We start from the raw sequence: 4,066 nt of genomic DNA, 5'->3' as shown, positions 1-4,066 counted from the left end.
TTTTTATATATAAGACACATGGTTGAAGTGAAATTTATTTCGCCAAAAAGAATTCTTGGAAAAAATATATAGTTTTCTATGACTTACTCTTGTTCTTCTTGCCTAAATAGATGCAGTTCAAATATCCTCTTTATGCATTTTCAAATTATTAAGAAAACATCATTTAAGGCTTCAGAGTTAAAAATGTTATATGGAAGTTTTATGGATAAAAATTAAATTCTTCACAAATGAGGAGTAACTCTGTAAGAGAAATAAAGGCAATTAAGCAGCCAGCTGTATACATAAGAAAATATCATAGCAGTCGGGCATTTGACGTTTATTAAGTGAATGCAATATAAAGAAAAATATGTAACTTCCATAAAGGAAACACAAAGTGCTATGGGGTTTCAACAGAGAGATAAGAGATACAGGAATTCATCCAAGAAGGGCTGAATGATAAACTATATAAAGAGTCACACTGAGAGATGATGGCAGAAAATTTAATTGTAGTCTTGTGTGTCAACATTGAGCTCATCATCACAGGGTACCTAAGAATGCTTTTTTGACAGGCATTCAATCAGTAAGCATGTACTTAATGTTTCCTACCTGCTAGGCTGAGCTCCTTTGACACAGCATGAAATCTGGACATTTTTAGTAGTGTGGGCAAACCTCCTTGAACTTCATCATGTGTGTGAAGTTCAAGAACTTGCTACTGAATAAGTCTTTTAATCCATATACTTAAAATGTTGAATGATAGTGAGTTTGGGAAAATGTTTATCACCAAATACAAAACACAACTACTTTCTAAAATCAATCCTAAGAATTACTAATATTTTATGAGAAATTCAAAAGTTGATTAATAAGACTTCTTGACCTCTACCACACAGCATCTTTGTTGTCTGATATAGAGTTGTTGACAAAAATCAGCAAGGAGGAGCATTTTTGCCACGGGCATTCACAGTAGGATGAACTTGGAGCACAATGGGTCATGTGTTGCCTTTTCTACCCTAATAATTCTGAATCATCCTTCTCCCTAGTTTTGTGTCTTTGAAGTATTCTTTCGTTTTGAAAGTATGGTGGCTGAAGGGGAAGGAAAGAGAAAAGATAGAAGTGGTGTTTGTATTTTTTAAAAGATTTATTTGAAAGAGGTAGAGAGATACAGAGAGAGAGCGAGCGAGAGAGAGAGAGAGATCCTCCATCCTCTGGTTTACTTCCCAAATGACTACAACACTGGAGCTGCACCAATCTGAAGCCAGGAGCCAGGGGTTCATCTAGGACTCCCATGTGGATGCAGGGCCCAAGGGCTTAGGTCATCTTCTACTGCTTTAGCAGGGAGCTAAATTGGAGGTGGAGCAGCAGGGACTCGAACCGGTACCCATATGGGATGCCAGCGCTGCAGGCCAAGGCTTTAACCCACTGTGCGACAGTGCTGGCCCCGTCTTTGCATTTTTGAGGATGTGTTTCACCCTCAAATTTAAACTTAAAAATTTTTGCTGATATTCAGGACCACTTATCATTTCTTAGAAGTATTTAAAGGCCAGATCTCGAGGCTGGTGTTGTGGTGCAGCTGATAAAGCCACCACTTGTGAAGCTGGAATCTCATATCCAAGTGCCTGTTTGAGTCCTGGCTGCTCTGCTTCCCATCCAGCTTCCTGTTCACGTGTGTGGGGAGTTAGAAAAGGATGACCGGCCGGCGCCGTGGCTCACTAGGCTAATCTTCCGCCTTGCGGCGCCAGCACACCAGGTTCTAGTCCCGCTCAGGGCACCGATCCTGTCCCGGTTGCCCCTCTTCCAGGCCAGCTCTCTGCTGTGGCCAGGGAGTGCAGTGGAGGATGGCCCAGGTGCTTGGGCCCTGCACCCCATGGGAGACCAGGAGAAGCACCTGGCTCCTGCCATCGGATCAGCGCGGTGCGCCGGCCGCAGCACGCTACCGCAGCGGCCATTGGAGGGTGAACCAATGGCAAAAGGAAGACCTTTCTCTCTTTCTCTCTCACTGTCCACTCTGCCTGTCAAAAAAAATATAAAAAAAAAAAAAAGAAAAGAAAAGGATGACCCATGTACTTGGGCCTCTCTACCCATGTCTGAGACCAGGATGACGTTCCTAGCTTCTGGTCTTCAGCCTGGCCCATACCTGTCTGTAGTAGCCATTTGGGAAGTAAAGCAGTGGGGGAAGATATTCCACCTTCCCACCCGCACTCCCTGACTATCTGTTGCTCTGCCTTTCAAATGAATGAGTAAATAAATAAAATACATCCATTTTTAAAGCCAAGCCTTAATCCTATGGAAAAAAAAATCATGATTTTATTCTGAGTCCTGCGGTTCTTATGTATCTTTCAGCCCTCAATAAAAAGTTACTGGTAAGCTTAAGGGTATTAGTTTCAAAAATTTTTTTTTAAGATTAAGCTATATTAAAGAATCATTTACATGAGGAAACTAATGGTGCATTAAATTTTGACTGGTTTTCAAATGTCTTTTACTATTATGGCAGTTTATCACTTAAAGAGTTTTTTCTAATTCACTTTAAGTTCTATGGCATGTACTTCATCACATCCAGCTAAACACCAATAAGCTTCTAAATTTCACCAAAGAAGACTCGTAAGAGGATTTACCTGCTTGGACTCTGTGAATTCTGTATTTTAGTCCTTCTTTCAAATATGAAACTTTAAGAAGATTATTTGAAAATGTGCTAGGTAATAATGACTCTTGTAAAACATTAATTTTGGACAATACTTTAGAAGTAAGATGATTCCAGACCAAAAGGTCTTTAAGTCTCTGAAACACATTTCATTGTGTTCGCACCCACAAGCATATCCGAAGTACCTCCTTGCCTTCTTTAACCTTGGTGTGTTTGAAGTGCATGTGAATATTATTATATCTTCCAAAACTATTTAAATTTCTTAAGACCTGCTTCCTGGGCATTATTGAATCAATATTGTTTAGAAGAAGGAGAGTTAAAGCCAAATAGTCTTAGCTGAATTAAGACACACAGGAGTGAACTGTGCTCCCTCTAGGTAAGGCCACCTTAACAAACTTTATACCAAGATTAGACTAAATTCAAGCAAGGCAGTTGATAATTGTTCATAATTCTTGAAACTTAAAAGTAATTGGAGAAAAATGGGTTTGAATCTGTGCTGGAGAATTTCAGAAATTCATTACAACTCTTATTTTCTCCCTTCCCAACCCATCATATCATTGTTTTTACTGCTGCTGTTACACTAACTAAAGATTTTACTTTGTTGTTTTCCACAGTTTAAGAAAAGTTTGGGGCCGGCATCGTGGCTCAACAGGCCAATCCTCTGCCTTGCGGCGCTGGCACACCGTGTTCTAGTCCCGGTCGGGGCATCGGATTCTGTCCCGGTTGCCCCTCTTCCAGGCCAGCTCTCTGCTGTGGCCCGGGAGTGCAGTGGAGGATGACCCAAGTGCTTGGGCCCTGCACCCATGGGAGACCAGGAGAAGCACCTGGCTCCTGGCTTCGGATCAGCGCGGTACACTGGCTGCAGTGCGCTGGCCACAGCGGCCTTTGGAGGGTGAACCAATGGCAAAGGAAGACCTTTCTGTCTGTTTCTCTCTCTCTCACTGTCCACTCTGCTTGTCAAAAAAAAAAAAAAAAAGAAAGAAAAGAAAAGTTTGGGCAATGTGAGACTTTCATTGACATTGTTTTTTTTTTCAAGATTCATTTATTTATTTGAAAGGCAGAGTTACAAAGAAACAGAGGCAGAGAGAGAGAGAGAGAGAGAGAGAGATCTTCCAACCACTGGTTCACTCCTCAGATAGCCACAACAGCCAGAGCTGTACCATTCTGAAGCCAGGAGCTCTTTCCGGGTCTCCCATGTGGGTGCAGGGCCCCAAGGACTTGGGCCATCTTCCACTGCTTTCCCAGGCCATAGCAGAGCTGGATCATAAGTGGACCAGCCAGGTCTTAAACCAGCACTCATATAGGACCCCAGCATTGCAGGCAGTGGCTTTACCTGCTGCACCACAGCACCGGCCCCAACTGACATTCTTAATGTATTCATAATTGTCTACTTTTGTCATAGTTTATTTTTTTCCTTGCAAAGGATTGAATTTGATGTGTAGTTCAAGTGAC

This window comes from Lepus europaeus, chromosome 1, assembly GCF_033115175.1.
Source record: "Lepus europaeus isolate LE1 chromosome 1, mLepTim1.pri, whole genome shotgun sequence".
Taxonomy (NCBI): Eukaryota; Metazoa; Chordata; class Mammalia; order Lagomorpha; family Leporidae; genus Lepus; species Lepus europaeus.
The sequence above is the reverse complement of the archived record's forward strand: the minus strand, read 5'-3'. Positions refer to the sequence as shown.